At 45.9% G+C, this 15,541-nt stretch overlaps 5 non-coding genes across 5 annotated transcripts; all 5 read right to left on the bottom strand.

The window, feature by feature from the left end:
- Window positions 1-46: 46 nt before the first annotated feature.
- Window positions 47-119, bottom strand: trnaf-gaa (transfer RNA phenylalanine (anticodon GAA)). The gene has a single exon. It is a non-coding gene; the product is annotated as a tRNA-Phe (tRNA).
- A 5,683-nt stretch (window positions 120-5,802) lies between these two features.
- On the bottom strand, window positions 5,803-5,874 carry trnaq-cug (transfer RNA glutamine (anticodon CUG)). The gene has a single exon. It is a non-coding gene; the product is annotated as a tRNA-Gln (tRNA).
- A 241-nt stretch (window positions 5,875-6,115) lies between these two features.
- On the bottom strand, window positions 6,116-6,187 carry trnaq-uug (transfer RNA glutamine (anticodon UUG)). Its single transcript has one exon. It is a non-coding gene; the product is annotated as a tRNA-Gln (tRNA).
- A 90-nt stretch (window positions 6,188-6,277) lies between these two features.
- Window positions 6,278-6,350, bottom strand: trnaf-gaa (transfer RNA phenylalanine (anticodon GAA)). The gene has a single exon. It is a non-coding gene; the product is annotated as a tRNA-Phe (tRNA).
- An 8,279-nt stretch (window positions 6,351-14,629) lies between these two features.
- On the bottom strand, window positions 14,630-14,701 carry trnaq-cug (transfer RNA glutamine (anticodon CUG)). The gene has a single exon. It is a non-coding gene; the product is annotated as a tRNA-Gln (tRNA).
- Window positions 14,702-15,541: the final 840 nt, after the last annotated feature.

The following is a 15,541-nucleotide window of genomic DNA, read 5'->3' as shown; positions in this document are numbered from 1 at the left end:
GGCTAGGTGGAATCAGGTAGACTAAAAGAGGCGGACGTGGTTCCTCTGCCGAAACCCGGTATTGAACCAGGGACCTTTAGATCTTCAGTCTAACGCTCTCCCAACTAAGCTATTTCGGCCAGATACTTGTATGGTTTAGCCAGCAGAGATGTCTGGGAGACCGCCCGTCATTTTCGAGAAGAGCAGAGCGAAGGTCCCAGAGAGAAAATGAGTGGCCCGTACGGGGATGAAAACCCGCCACCTTGGCGTTATTAGCACCACGCTCTAAGCAACTGAGCTAACCGGCCTCTCTCTGACACATTTTATCCCCAATTTCTCACAAATATCCTGGTTGCCCTAATCAGGCTGAAGAGATTAAAAGCAAAGCCTAATAATGGGCTCGTCTGGGATTTGAGCCCGGGACCTCTCGCACCCTAAGCGAGAATCATACCCCTAGACCAACGAGCCGAAACATACATCCTCCCTGCTGCTGCCGGGCCGCAAACATTTCAGCTTCCATGGCTTAAAGCGCAATTTTTTGATTAAATCTACTATTAAAAGGTAGCCAGTGCAAAGTTTCCAGCACAGAGGAAATGCGGCCTCTTTTTTTGTGGTCATTGGAAATCACGCTGCAGGACCTGCACACGAATAATGAGAAGCTTACTTACAGGAGCCTGGTCTGCAACACTGGACCCAGTTCATGTTGCAGGAGCAGAGGCAGCACTTGGCTGGACAGAAGGCTGTGGAGGAGACTGCAGAGGAGGCTGAGCAGGGCGCAGAGGAGGAGACTGCAGAGGGGCTGGGCAGGGCACAGAGGAGGAGACTGCAGAGGAGGCTGGGCAGGCCGCAGAGGAGGAGACTGCAGAGGAGGCTGGGCAGGGCGCTGCAGTCCTGTGGGTGGCTGTAGTGAGGATGGTCCTGGTGCAGAGGGACAGGGGTTGAAGGCCTTGCTGGAAAGATTGGAGTTGCTCTTTCCAGTGGACAGGAAGCTCTGCAGGCGACTGGGACACCTGGCCAGGGGTCCACAATGCTGGAGGAGCAGGATAAGGGGCAGGAGCAGGGGCAGTAGCACGAGCCGGGGCAGGAGCAGGGCCTCTCGAGCCTGCAGTGGCTGGAGAAAAAAGAAAAAACTTACCCACTTACAGGGTTTGGCTGGAGACAAAATCTTTTGTGCCAGCTGTGAAGCAAATAAATGCTTCCCCCGCGCCAACAGGGCCTACACATTGGTCGCCAGCAGTGGCCTGTTCTTAGTGGCAGTAGGTGGAGGAGGAAAAGACACAGTGGCAGTGGGCACAGCATCAGTGAGGACAGATGCAGTGGGCACAGTGGTGGTGGGCACGTGGGCTGGAGTAATGTATATAATAATGTAATGAATGACACAAAAAAATACTAAATTAACAACAACAAAAAAATGGTTTAAGGAGGATATAGCTTAATTAGCGGTCGGCTAATTATCTTGACAGTAGTGGCATGTTTTTTACTGTATATCATGGTAAAGTTGCAGGTTCACATGTACAGAATAAAACGTGTGCTATTACACGCTAGCTAGCTTTATTGGCATGTTTAATTGTCCAAAAACAAACACTGTTTATGAATGAATAATGATCGATTATACAGTCGTGAAGAATAGACTTACCTGTTGCAAAGATTGCAAAGATGACGCTAATAATAGCGGTCGCCGATTGGTCAAAAGTAAGCCACAGGAGCAGAGCCAGGAGAGAAACGCGATTGGTCAAAAGTAAGCCACAGGAGAGAAAGGCGATTGGTCAAAAGTAAGCCACAGGAGAGAAAAACGATTGGTCAAAAGTAAGCCACAGGAGAGAACGCGATTGGTCAAAAGTAAGCCACAGCAGAGAAACACGATTGGCTCACGTGGGCTTACTTTGGGCTTACTTTGGCTCAATCGGTAGGAAGCAGTAGGCGCAAGCGAGAGGTAGTGGGATCGATGCCTGCATTCTCCAGTGCTGTCCATCCTTTTGACGCCCCCCTTCAAGGGGCACTACCTAGATGAGCTCTTACGGCTCAGTGCTGCCGAAAATGTTTTTTCGAACGAGGTACTGCACACATTCCTGGCAAATGCAGGTCCCACCGAGATTTGAACTCGGATCTACAATTAAAAGGTAGCCAGTGATCGCACCTCGTCTTTGTCTTTGAGAGCGATGGACACCTCCTCTCCATCATCGAGGGGAATTAGCTCAAATGGTAGAGCGCTCGCTTAGCATGCGAGAGGTAGCGGGATCGATGCCTGCATTCTCCAGTGCTGTCCTTCCTTTTTACGCCCCCTTTCAAGAGGCACTACCTAGATGAGCTCTTCCGGCTCAGTGCTGCCGAAAATGTTTTTTCGAACGAGGTACTGCACACATTCCTGGCAAAAGCAAGTCCCACCGAGATTTGAACTCGGATCGCTGGATTCAGAGCCAAGAGTGCAAACCATTACACCATGGAACCTCGGCGTGTGTCAACTTTTCCCATGAGCAGCAGAGATTTAAGTCATTGAGTCCAAAAGCACGATAGCAAGGAGCAAATGAAGCCTTTGCTTTTTAAGCCCATGTTTCCCCAATTCCGACTCTGTTTGAGATTGCCAATTTAACTGCCACGTCAGCAGTTGCGCATCACCTCTGCTTTTTCCCACCCTTCCGCAAAGAACCTAAAAAGGTTCTACCGAGATTGGAACTTGGATCGCTGGATTCAAAGCCCAAAGTGCTAACCATTACACCATGGAACCAACACTTCCTGATAGCTGGCTGTCTGAGAGGCAGATAGCGATGAGGCTAGGTGGAATCAGGTAGACTAAAAGAGGCGGACGTGGTTCCTCTGCCGAAACCCGGGATATAAATATCCTGGTTGCCCTAATCAGGCTGAAGAGATTAAAAGCAAAGCCTAATAATGGGCTCATCCGGGATTTGAACCAGGGACCTCTCGCACCCTAAGCGAGAATCATACCCCTATACCAATGAGCCGAAACATACATCCTCCCTGCTGCTGCCGAGCCGCAAACATTTCAGCTTGCATGGCTTAAAGCGCAATTTTTTGATTAAATCTACAATTAAAAGGTAGCCAGTGCAAAGTTTCCAGCACAGAGGAAATGCGGCCTCTTTTTTTGTGGTCATTGGAAATCACGCTGCAGCACCTGCACACGAATAATGAGAAGCTTACTTACAGGAGCCTGGTCTGCAACACTGGACCCAGTTGATGTTGCAGGAGCAGAGGCAGCACTTGGCTGGACAGAAGGCTGTGGAGGAGACTGCAGAGGAGGCTGAACAGGGCGCAGAGGAGGAGACTGCAGAGGAGGCTGGGCAGGGCGCAGAGTAGGAGACTGCAGAGGAGGCTGGGCAGGGCGCAGAGGAGGAGACTGCAGAGGAGGCTGGGCAGGGCGCAGAGGAGGAGACTGCAGAGGAGGCTGGGCAGGGCGCTGCAGTCCTGTGGGTGGCTGTAGTGAGGATGGTCCTGGTGCAGAGGGACAGGGGTTGAAGGCCTTGCTGGAAAGATGGGAGTTGCTCTTTCCAGTGGACAGGAAGCTCTGCAGGCGACTGGGACACCTGGCCAGGGGTCCACAATGCTGGAGGAGCAGGATAAGGGGCAGGAGCAGGGGCAGTAGCACGAGCCGGGGCAGGAGGAGGGCCTCTCGAGCCTGCAGTGGCTGGAGAAAAAAGAAAAAACTTACCCACTTACAGGGTTTGGCTGGAGACAAAATCTTTTGTGCCAGCTGTGAAGCAAATAAATGCTTCCCCCGCGCCAACAGGGCCTTCACATTGGTCGCCAGCAGTGGGCTGTTCTTAGTGGCAGTAGGTGGAGGAGGAACAGACACAGTGGCAGTGGGCACAGCAGCAGTGAGGACAGATGCAGTGGGCACAGTGGCGGTGGGCACGTGGGCTGGAGCCTGCCTCTTCAGCACGTATGCTTTGAAAAGGGCCATATTGGTGTTAGGCCCGGCCTTTGCCTTCTTCAGGTAGGTGATGAGAGCCTGGGCCTCCTTGCTTGGGTCCTCATACACCTCCTTTATTGACCTACCCTTAAAATCCCCAAACTCCACCATCAGACACCAAGAGTCTCCTGTCCTGTGGGCATCCTGCAGCATGGCCTGTTTTTTTCTGATACACCTCTACAGCCTCGCCTACCTCCCTGATCTGCGAGGTGTATCTGAGGAACAGGTGTTTGTTGTCCGACAGCGGGTTGTCCCTCTCCTCCTCCCCCAAAATGCTGCTGACCAGATAGCAGGCATACCACAGTGAGTTCTTCAGCAGCCTGAGGAACCTCTGACCCTGGTGTTTCCCAAACTGGATCTTGCAGTGAGACAGAACCAGGAACTGGTCTCCAGGATTCCCTCCATTCTGCCTCACAAAGGCAGTGGCCTCAGCCAAGACCTCCTCTTTACACCTGGCCCTCCCTGCCAACACGATCTTCCTCCTATTGGCCTCCTCAGTTGGCCCCATAAGGAGTCGACCCTCAGAGGTTCTTCGTAAAACCGGGTATGCATACATAATCTGAAAGGACACAGGCATAAACAGAACGTTACATAGCTGTCATATTCCAACTGAAAGTATTTTACTACAGCATTTTTTTTATGTAAGTAATTATTATAATATTATAATAATTAATGATTATTATTATTATGAGCATAAGCATTATTGTTTTTTATACAACTGTGAATCACTTTGAATTGCCTTGTGTACAAATTGTAAATAGTGTGATGAACTAATTAATAAGAAAATAAATTACACTTCTTGGTACAATCTTGCTGGTATCATGCCATGCTTAAATCGTTTTGTTTTGTTTAGCTTTTGTGGCAGAGATTACTAAGAAACACCAAATATAACATAAAGGCGTTTATGACAATTCATAATAATATGATCATCAAACAGATCTAAAACTTAAAATGGTATATCAAATCGTTTTGGTATATCTTTTATAACATAGTTGAGAATCATTTGTTGAAACAAAAAAACACTTGTTTTTGCCTATTCATGTCTTTTTAAATATGTATAACATAGTATTTAAAAAGATAACATAAATATGTATACTGGTGTATAACATAGTATAGTATAACATATATGAATTAAACTTTTTTTTTAAAGGTTTTAGTAAAAATCTTCTTGTGCTCAAAATAATGTAATGAATGACACAAAAAATACTAAATTAACTACAACAAAAAAATGGTTTAAGGAGGATATAGCTTAATTAGTGGTCGGCTAATTATCTTGACAGTAGTGACAATTTTTTTTACTGTATATCATGGTAAACTTGCAGGTTCACATGTACAGAAGAAAACGTGTGCTTTTACACGCTAGCTGGCTTTATTGCCATGTTTAATTGTCTAAAAACAAACACTGTTTATGAATAAATAATGATCGATTATAGAGTCGTGAAGAATAGACTTACCTGTTGCAAAGATTGCAAAGATGACGATAATAACAGCGGTCGCCGATTGGTCAAAAGTAAGCCACAGGAGCAGAGCCAGGAGAGAAACGCGATTGGTCAAAAGTAAGCCACAGGAGAGAAAGGCGATTGGTCAAAAGTAAGCCACAGGAGAGAAACACGATTGGTCAAAAGTAAGCCACAGGAGAGAACAAGATTGGTCAAAAGTAAGCCACAGCAGAGAAACACAATTGGCTCACGTGGGCTTACTTTGGGCTTACTTTGGCTCAATCGGTAGGAAGCAGTAGGCGCAAGCGAGAGGTAGTGGGATCGATGCCTGCATTCTCCAGTGCTGTCCATCCTTTTTACGCCCCACTTCAAGGGGCACTACCTAGATGAGCTCTTGCGGCTCAGTGCTGCCGAAAAAGTTTTTTCGAACGAGGTACTGCACACATTCCTGGCAAAAGCAGGTCCCACCGAGATTTGAACTCGGATCGCTGGATTCAGAGCCCAGAGTGCTAACCATTACACGATGGAACCTTGGCGTGTGTCAACTTTTCCCATGAGCAGCAGAGATTTAAGTCATTGAGTCCAGAAGCACGATAGCAAGGATTTAAGTCATTGAGTCCAGAAGCACGATAGCAAGGAGCAAATGAAGCCTTTGCTTTTTAAGCCCATGTTTCCCCAATTCCGACTCGGTTTGAGAGTGCCAATTTCACCGCCACGTCAGCAGTTGCGCATCACCTCTGTTTCTTCCCTCCCTTCCGCAAAGAACCTAAAAAGGTTCCACCGAGATTTGAACTCAGACTTCTGGATTCAAAGCCCAGAGTGCTAATCATTACACCATGGAACCAACACACTCTGCTAGCTGGCTGTCTGAGAGGCAGATAGCGATGAGGCTAGGTGGAATCAGGTAGACTAAAAGAGGCGGACATGGTTCCTCTGCCGAAACCCGGTATTGAACCAGGGACCTTTAGATCTTCAGTCTAACGCTCTCCCAACTGAGCTATTTCGGCCAGATACTTGTATGGTTTAGCCAGAAGGGATGTCTGGGAGACCGCCCGTCATTTTCGAGAAGAGCAGAGCGAAGGTCCCAGAGAGAAAATGAGTGGGCCGTACGGGGATGAAAACCCGCCACCTTGGCGTTATTAGCACCACGCTCTAAGCAACTGAGCTAACCGGCCTCTCTCTGGCACATTTTATCCCCAATTTCTCACAAATATCCTGGTTGCCCTAATCAGGCTGAAGAGATTAAAAGCAAAGCCTAATAATGGGCTCGTCTGGGATTTGAGCCCGGGACCTCTCGCACCCTAAGCGAGAATCATACTCCTAGACCAACGAGCCGAAACATACATCCTCCCTGCTGCTGCCGGGCCGCAAACATTTCAGCTTCCATGGCTTAAAGCGCAATTTTTTGATTAAATCTACTATTAAAAGGTAGCCAGTGCAAAGTTTCCAGCACAGAGGAAATGCGGCATCTTTTTTTGTGGTCATTGGAAATCACGCTGCAGGACCTGCACACGAATAATGAGAAGCTTACTTACAGGAGCCTGGTCTGCAACACTGGACCCAGTTGATGTTGCAGGAGCAGAGGCAGCACTTGGCTGGACAGAAGGCTGTGGAGGAGACTGCAGAGGAGGCTGAGCAGGGCGCAGAGGAGGAGACTGCAGAGGGGCTGGGCAGGGCGCAGAGGAGGAGACTGCAGAGGAGGCTGGGCAGGCCGCAGAGGAGGAGACTGCAGAGGAGGCTGGGCAGGGCGCTGCAGTCCTGTGGGTGGCTGTAGTGAGGATGGTCCTGGTGCAGAGGGACAGGGGTTGAAGGCCTTGCTGGAAAGATTGGAGTTGCTCTTTCCAGTGGACAGGAAGCTCTGCAGGCGACTGGGACACCTGGCCAGGGGTCCACAATGCTGGAGGAGCAGGATAAGGGGCAGGAGCAGGGGCAGTAGCACGAGCCGGGGCAGGAGCAGGGCCTCTCGAGCCTGCAGTGGCTGGAGCGTAAAAAAACACAACGAAATTATCTTATTGTTTTAGACTTTCACTGCATGACTTTCTCAGCTCTGCTGGACAGCTACTGCGATTACAAGGTTTACTGCAAAGCATGTACGATTAGTAGAGAGATGACATGATGATGAAAAGATGGAAGGAAGCAGTGAAAATCATCCTGTTTTTCATCCAAGCACCATTAGAAGAAATACAAGAAGAAAAAAAGATGGGATCAGCCAAGTGTGAAGCGAAGCAGACCAAACACTACAACAGCCACTTATTCCAAGGGGAGTGGGGGAAGTGTGAGATGACAAGAATGAGCTTTAGTCAGTGATTACGATAAAAAATGAAATAAAACCTTTTACATACACCTTTAAATTATCTTTTTTCCTTTGAGGATGTTCACTCAAAGAGTGAATGTAGATTGACACCTGAGAAGTGCCATTCCTCTGTGTTGTGAAATAAAATAATATGTCATTTAAAAAATACTGTTTTGTTTTATTTGTAATTGTTTGTAAAATATTGTTTAAGATTTACATACCTTGAGGAAGTTGTTCCTCAGCTTGCGAGGCTACAGTTGCCATCTCCAGGTCATCTTCCTCCTCAAAAAAATCCGTAGCAGCAGAGTCTGTAAAATAACATAAAACACTAAGCACATGTCACCAACACACTTGTATGCGTTAAGTGATACTCACCACATGTAAAGAGCTGTCTCCGGACTGCGGACTCAGACGCAGGTGGTACACGTGGTCCTGCAGCTGTTGAACACGTATTTTCGTTAGACATATATACTGCATAATATATACTGTAATTATTTTAAAGCTTGCAAATCACTTACAGGGTTTGGCTGGAGACAAAATCTTTTGTGCCAGCTGTGAAGCAGATAAATGCTTCCCCCACGCCAACAGGGCCTTCACATTGGTCGCCAGCAGTGGCCTGTTCTTAGTGGCAGTAGGTGGAGGAGGAACAGACACAGTGGCAGTGGGCACAGCAGCAGTGAGGACAGATGCAGTGGGCACAGTGGTGGTGGGCACGTGGGCTGGAGCCTGCCTCTTCAGCTCGTATGCTTTGAAAAGGGCCATATTGGTGTTAGGCCCGGCCTTTGCCTTCTTCAGGTAGGTGATGATAATAGCCTGGGCCTCCTTGCTTGGGTCCTCATACACCTCCTTCATTGACCTACCCTTAAAATCCCCAAACTCCACCATCAGACATCCAGAGTCTCCTGTCCTCTGGGCCTCCTGCAGCATGGCCTGTTTTATATGACACACCTCCACAGCCTCGCCTACCTCCCTGATCTGCGAGGTGTATCTGAGGAACAGGTGTTTGTTGTCAGACAGCGGGTTGTCCCTCTCCTCCTCCCCCAAAATGCTGCTGACCAGATAGCAGGCATACCCCAGTGAGTTCTCCAGCAGCCACAGGAACCTCTGACCCTGGTGTTTCCCAAACTGGATCTTGCAGTGAGCCAGAACCAGGAACTGGTCTCCAGGATTCCCTCCATTCTGCCTCACAAAGGCAGTGGCCTCAGCCAGGACCTCCTCCTTACACCTGGCCCTCCCTGCCAACACGATCTTCCTCCTATTGGCCTCCTCAGTTGGCCCCATAAGGAGTCGACCCTCAGAGGTTCTTCGTAAAACCGGGTATGCATACATAATCTGAAAGGACACAGGCATAAACAGAACGTTACATAGCTGTCATATTCCAACTGAAAGTATTTTACTACAGCATTTATTTTTTATGTAATTAATTATTATAATATTATAATAATTAATGATTATTATTATTATGAGCATAAGCATTATTGTTTTTATACAACTGTGAATCACTTTGAATTGCCTTGTGTACAAATTGTAAATAGTGTGATGAACTTATTAATAAGAAAATCAATAACACTTCTTGGTACAATCTTGCTGGTATCATGCCATGTATCATGTATCATGGTAAAGTTGCAGGTTCACATGTACAGAAGAAAACGTGTGCTATTACACGCCAGCTAGCTTTATTGGCATGTTTAATTGTGTAAAAACAAACACTGTTTATGAATAAATAATGATCGATTATACAGTCGTGAAGAATAGACTTACCTGTTGCAAAGATGACGATAATTACTAATGATGACGACTACTTCCTGCTCAGCTACTGTTCGGACGCTCTCGCTTACTGCTCCACGCTTTGCTCTATCGCTTTTATATTTCTATAATTTATCTCCTTTTATCACCTAATTTTAACTTCAGCAAATCAGCACAGTGCTCAAACGCTTGGATTACTACAAAAAAAAGCAGAATTATTTTATTCGACCAGCCTCCCACTGAATCTAGTGCTTCTCGACAGGCCATACTGAGTGTAGAGAAACAAGCCGATCGTTTTACTAATCGATGGCACAAACAGGGTGCGAGACCCAAAGGCACTCGAGACATCAGATTGTCACGAGCATCACATATTACTGCAGTAGCATCCTCTACCCCAGATACGGCACTGACAAGGACTGCAAACACTGGTCTCCTACCACCGCCTATACATCTTGAGAACAGATTTGAAGTATTAATGAATGAGGAATCCCCAAATTTGATGAATGTGATCGCACACAGACAGAATCAGCCAGTAGCTAACACTGATGCTAACTGGGGCTCAAGGTCGAGCAGACAGCGGCACTCAGCTCACAGTGCAGCCGAGCCCAGGACTCTGATAGTGGGCGACTCCGTAATCAGAAACATTAATAGCAGGGATACAACAACGTGCTGCCTTCCACAAGCAACAACTTCTGATGTAAACAGGGAACTTCAGAACATTCTGATGAAACATAAGACTGCAAATCGACTCATCATTCATGTGGGGAAGAATGATATTCATAAAGAGCAGTCGGAACTTCTTAAAAAGGATTTCAATTAACTTTTTGAAACACTTAAAAGACTGAAAGTTCAAACATTCATCAGTGGACCACTCCCAGCAAGAGGAACAAACAGGTTTTCACGGTTGCTTGGGCTTAATACATGGCTGCAAAAAACCTGCAATATAAAAGGAGTGAACTTTATTGACAACTTCAATCTTTTCTGGAGTCAGAGGCAACTGTTTCAACAGGATGGCCACCACCCAACCAAACTTGGTTCAAGAGTGCTAAAGGACAATATCTACTTCTCCCTCCGTCATCCTTCTGCAATGTGTGCCAATCCACTCAACCTGAATGGCACACACACACCTGGATACAGTATGAATGACCACAGGATTTCACTTTAGCACCTGAATGGACATGCGGTTGACACATCACACAAGGACAGTGATAACACCACTCAGCCACAACAACCTCTGCTCACGGACACAATCTCAGCTGAGCCCTGCCCACAGAGCTCACCACAGACAGACTGTGACATACCAGCACTGCTCCAAGATACAGCACCCATAGACGACTTTCTGGAAAACAGCCAGGGAAACCAGGACAGCATATTACAGCCTCCAATAACACCAGAGCAAAAATCCCTCTCACCGGAAACATTATCACTCTCTCCAGAATCTCCACTTCTGTGCTTCTCAGAGAAAATGGAACAACTGGTGCATGCTGGAACTAGACTATCCCACTCTTTTGCTGCGAGCCCCCAGATACCAACCAAAAAACGCCAGGCCCCACAACCACCAAAGCCTGCGGGCCCAGCTCGCCCTCTCCCTCCTCCTGTGAGCTCTTCGGCCTCTGCCACAGCGCCAGGGCCCACACCCTCCCCCAGCGGCTCGAGGTGAACCAAAAACAACTGATACCAGCTCTCAGTGATATGTGTCGGGTCCCCGCTATGATAACAATAACTTTCTCAAATGTTTACAGAACCAGCGGGAACCCAGTGTGCCTGTATCTTTTTCTATTGCTGTTCGATTACATGATAGAAAGTCTAAGGCCTTCAAAAGCCGTACAGCAAACCCATCTAATCTGGTGCCTATTACACGACATACCAAGTTTGCTGTGGGGACAAAAAGTAAGACTGTTAAGTTAGCACTTTTAAACATCCTTTCACTTAAAAATAAATCACTTTTAGTCAACGACTTAATAACCACATACAACCTGGATTTTATGTTGCTAAATGAAACTTGGCTAGAAGAAAGTTGCAGTGCAACAGTCCTCAATGAAACAGCCCCTCCTAACTTTACTTTTATGAGTGTCTGCAGAGCTGTCAGAAGAGGCGGAGGTTTAGCTGCTCTTTATAAAGATGTCTCTCAATGTAAGCAAATATCATTTGGGAATTACCCGTCTTTCGAGTATCTCGGTATTGTGTTAAAAGGTGCTCCACGCATTTTACTTATCATTGTTTACAGGCCTCCAAAATACTCTCCAGCTTTTGCTGAGAACTTAACAGAACTGTTATCAACAATTTCCTCAGAGTTTGACTGCTTTGCCATTGCTGGAGATTTTAACATTCACATAGATAATGCAGAAAACAATATTGCAAAAGAAATCAAAACTGTTTTAAAAACTTTTGATCTGACTCAGCATGTACATGGACCCACACATAATCGTGGACACACTCTAGATTTACTTATCAGTAAGGGTCTAAACATTTCATCAATTGTTATTAAGGATGTAGCACTGTCTGATCATTTTTGTATTTTCTTTGATATATTGATCTCTCCTGCCATTGAAGCTAGATCTGTGTCTGTCAAGAAGAGATGCTTAAATGAGAACACTAGTGTACTATTTATGAAGGCTATATCTTTAACACCAAGCATATCTGCTGACTCTGTTGATTTTCTCCGGGATTCTTTTAACTCAAAAGTTAAGAGTGTAATTGATGATATTGCTCCTGTGAAAGTCAGGAAGAAGAGTGGCAGACAAAAAGCACCTTGGAGAAACTCAACAGCAGTACAAAATATGAAAAGACAATGCAGAAAAGCAGAGCGCATGTGGCGGAAGACAAAACTTGTAGTCCATTATAACATCTACAAAGACAGCCTCCATGCTTTCAATAAGGAACTAAGCAAAGCTAGACAGACTTTTTTCTCGAATATTATAAACAGCAATATAAACAACACGCGCACTCTTTTTGCTACTGTAGAGAGACTGACAACCCCCCCAAGCCAGATTCCCAGTGAAATGCTCTCAGTGAGAAAGTGCAGTGAGTTTACTTCTTTCTTCTCTGAGAAAATCAATAATATCAGAAAGGTGATCAGCTCATCCTTGAGTTGCGCTGGGGTCAGGCAGATCATACAACAGCACGAGAAAGTAGCCACTATGTCTGATTTCGAAGAAATTGATGGGAAAATTTTGGAAGCAACTAAAAACATCAACCTGCGCCCTTGACGCACTTCCCACATCTTTTTTCAAAAATGTGTTACACAGCTTAGAAGCAGATCTCCTGGAAGTGGTAAATGCCTCACTTCTCTCTGGGAGTTTTCCGACCTCCCTGAAAACTGCTGTCGTCAAGCCCCTCCTGAAAAAGAGCAATCTGGATAAGACCATATTAAACAACTATAGACAGATATCAAATCTTCCTTTCATAGGCAAGATCATTGAAAAAGTTGTCTTCAATCAGCTGAACAAATTCTTAAGCTCGAATGGATACTTTGACCATTTTCAATCTGGTTTCCGACCGCACCACAGTACAGAGGACGCGCTCATAAAGATAATAAATGATATTCGCTTAAATACTGATACAGGCAAATTATCAGTGCTGGTACTACTCGACCTCAGTGCTGCATTTGACACTGTCGATCACAAAATACTTCTTGACAGGCTGGAAAACTGGATCGGGCTTTCTGGGATAGTCCTAAAATGGTTCAGGTCATACTTAGGAGGCAGAGGTTATTATGTGAGTATAGGAGACCATAAGTCTGAGTGGACATCCATGACATGCGGAGTCCCTCAAGGCTCAATTCTTGCGCCACTCCTATTCAACCTGTACATGCTCCCAATGAGCCAAATAATGAGAAAGAACCAAATCGCTTACCATAGCTATGCAGACGACACACAGCTCTACTTATCCCTATCGCCTAACGATTACAGCCCCATTGACTCCCTTTGCCAATGCATTGATGAAGTAAACAATTGGATGTGCCAAAACTTTCTTCAGTTAAACAAAGACAAAACTGAAGTCATTGCGTTTGGAAACAAAGATGAAGTTCTCAAGGTGAACGCATACCTTCAGTCTAGGGGTCAAACAACTAAAAATCAAGTCAGGAATCTGGGTGTGTCTCTAGAGTCAGACCTTAGTTTCAGTAGTCATGTCAAAGCAATAAATAAATCAGCATATTATCACCTGAAAAATATTGCAAGAATTAGATGCTTTGTTTCCAGTCAAGACTTAGAAAAACTTGTGCATGCTTTCGTCACCAGTAGGGTTGATTATTGTAATGGACTTCTCACTGGCCTTCCCAAAAAGACCATAAGACAGTTGCAGCTCATACAGAACGCTGCTGCTAGGATTCTGAGCAGAACCAGAAAATATGAACACATCACACCAGTCCTCAGGTCTTTACACTGGCTGCCAGTTACATTTAGGATTGATTTTAAAGTATTATTACTGGTATATAAATCATTCAATGGCCTAGGACCTCAATACATTGCAGATATGCTCAGTGAATATAAACCCAACAGATCACTCAGATCATTAGGATCACATCAGCTAGAAATACCAAGGGTTCACTCTAAGCATGGCGAGTCTGCTTTTAGCTACTATGCCAGCCGCAGCTGGAACCAGCTTCCAGAAGAGATCAGATGTGCTCCTACAGTAGTCACATTCAAATCCAGACTCAAAACACATCTGTTTAACTGTGCATTTACTGAATGAGCACTGTGCCACTGTTCGTCCGACTGTTTGCACTGTATTTTATTTTATGTTTTAATTATTCTGATTTCATTTGATTATTTCTGTATATTATCTTTTATTCCAAACTGTTTTAATTATTCTGATTTATTTTGATTATTTTAATTTCTTCTATGTAAAGCACTTTGAATTACCATTGTGTATGAAATGTGCTATATAAATAAACTTGCCTTGCCTTGCCTAATAATAGCGGTCGCCGATTGGTCAAAAGTAAGCCACAGGAGAGAAACGCGATTGGTCAAAAGTAAGCCACAGGAGAGAAAGGCGATTGGTCAAAAGTAAGCCACAGGAGAGAAACACGATTGGTCAAAAGTAAGCCACAGGAGAGAACGCGCTCAATAGGTTGGAAGCAGTAGGCGCAAGCGAGAGGTAGTGGGATCGATGCCTGCATTCTCCAGTGCTGTCCATCCTTTTTACGCCCCCCTTCAAGGGGCACTACCTAGATGAGCTCTTGCGGCTCAGTGCTGCCGAAAAAGTTTTTTCGAACGAGGTACTGCACACATTCCTGGCAAAAGCAGGTCCCACCGAGATTTGAACTCGGATCGCTGGATTCAGAGCCCAGAGTGCTAACCATTACACCATGGAACCTTGGCGTGTGTCAACTTTTCCCATGAGCAGCAGAGATTTAAGTCATTGAGTCCAGAAGCACGATAGCAAGGATTTAAGTCATTGAGTCCAGAAGCACGATAGCAAGGAGGAAATGAAGCCTTTGCTTTTTAAGCCCATGTTTCCCCAATTCCGACTCGGTTTGAAAGTGCCAATTTCACCGCCACGTCAGCAGTTGGGCATCACCTCTGTTTTTTCCCTCCCTTCCGCAAAGAACCTAAAAAGGTTCCACCGAGATTTGAACTCGGATCGCTGGATTCAAAGCGCAATTTTTTGATTAAATCTACAATTAAAAGGTAGCCAGTGCAAAGTTGCCAGCACAGAGGAAATGCGGCCTGTTTTTTTGTGGTCATTGGAAATCGCGCTGCAGCACCTGCACACGTGCTAGGGATCGCGCCTCGTCTTTGTCTTTGAGAGCGATGGACACCTTCTCTCCATCATCGAGGGGAATTAGCTCAAATAGTAGAGCGCTCGCTTAGCATGCGAGGGGTAGCGGGATCGATACCTGCATTGTCCAGTGCTGTCCATCCTTTTTACGCCCCCCTTCAAGGGGCACTAACTAGATGAGCTCTTGCGGCTCAGTGCTGCCGAAAATGGTTTTTCGAACGAGGTACTGCACACATTCCTGCAAATGCAGGTCCCACCGAGATTTGAACTTGGATCGCTGGATTCAAAGCCCAGAGTGCTAACCATTACACCATGGAACGAACACACCCTGCTAGCTGGCTGTCTGAGAGGCAGATAGCGATGAGGCTAGGTGGAATCAGGTAGATAGGAGCTGGCGATTGGTCAATGGACCACCTCGACTGAGAGAGGCAGACG

Source organism: Siphateles boraxobius, unplaced genomic scaffold, assembly GCF_051911475.1.
Source record: "Siphateles boraxobius isolate OS27281-9 unplaced genomic scaffold, OSU_SipBor_1 19, whole genome shotgun sequence".
Lineage (NCBI taxonomy): Eukaryota > Metazoa > Chordata > Actinopteri > Cypriniformes > Leuciscidae > Siphateles > Siphateles boraxobius.
The sequence above is the reverse complement of the archived record's forward strand: the minus strand, read 5'-3'. Positions and strand labels throughout refer to the sequence as shown.